Source organism: Priapulus caudatus, unplaced genomic scaffold (assembly GCF_000485595.1).
Source record: "Priapulus caudatus unplaced genomic scaffold, Priapulus_caudatus-5.0.1 Scaffold160, whole genome shotgun sequence".
Lineage (NCBI taxonomy): Eukaryota > Metazoa > Priapulida > Priapulimorpha > Priapulimorphida > Priapulidae > Priapulus > Priapulus caudatus.
The window spans coordinates 420,729-422,147 of NW_014577221.1; positions in this window are offsets into that span (position 1 = coordinate 420,729).

Sequence of the window (1,419 nt, forward strand, 5' to 3'; positions counted from 1 at the left end):
AAAGTTATATTGTCGTCATAGAGTCATAATAGAGTCATAGAGTCATTATGATAGTCATAAACATTTATGATTTGTCTAACAACGTGCCTTATTATTCGTTATTCATATTCATTCGTTATTCGGATTATTCATATGTGATTACGCATGGCGGAGGCGTGACAAATTTATCCACGCATGCACGCATGATCGCACTTTACATGCACGCACGCTCGCACGTGCACACACGTATGCAGCCACACGCACGCGCGCACGCATAGACACGCGCGCACGCACATGCACGCACACACCCATGCACGCACACACCGATGCACATATAAACGCACGCACACATCGACGCACACACCCACCCACGCACGCACGCACGTCGGCTGGGGTGATTGTGTCGTCGGCTGGGGTGAGTGCGACGTCGGCTGGGGTTAGTGTGGCGTCGGCTGGGGTAAGTGTGGCGTCGGCTGGGGTGAGTGCGACGTCGGCTGGGGTGAGTGTGTCGTCGGCTGTTTGATTTATTTTCCTTTCGTCTTTTTTCTTTCTGATTATGTTAAATGTTAGCTTCTAAGTTTTCTTTACCGTCACATCACGAATATCGTATTCTATGAATAATAAGCCATTCGAGAAAGATTTGCATTAAAATGATTCATTATAGAAGCAATACGTGTACGGCTAACGTAATATATATTCGTCTGCATGACATGCAATGAGATATATGATTTCGCTCGTTGTTTGGGGAGGAGAGGGGTAGCTGTGTTGAAGATTCTTTAAAAGCATGCTTGATTACATTAATTTTAGGTTCACCGATTCTTCTAACGCTATCCTGGGCTGTGACAACAGGAATTCTATACCACGCCAAGTAAGTGACATTAGGCTTGGACGAAGAGCAATAATTTCTACTCGGCCAGGCTGCAATCCACTCTAGCCAATTTTCGCAGCACATAAACTCACTAAACTGTATAGTCGTATAGTCGTGTGCGAGTTACATGCCGAGATTCAACTCGTGAACTGTTTGAATTACGTCATAGTCGACAAGAGGTTAATCTCTGTGTATGAATAACGTCATAGTCGACAAGAGGTTAATCTCTGTGTATGAATAACGTCAGAGGTGACGGGAGGTTAATCTATGTGTTTGAATGACGTCAGAGTCGATGAGAAGTTAATCTCTGTGTATGAATGACGTCAGAGTCGACGAGAGGTTAATCTCTGTGTATGAATGACGTCATAGGTGACGATGGATTAATCTCTGTCTATGAATGACGTAATCAGCTACTCGTCTCGTTGCAGGTGTTGGTTCGGGTACAGTATTCTGAAGATATTTTGGGTTATAGAGGGCCCTCGTGTCGCCGTCATAATAGTAAGCGCAGATCTCTCTCTCGCTCTCTATCTATCTATCTATCTATCTATCTATCTATCTATCTATCTATCTAT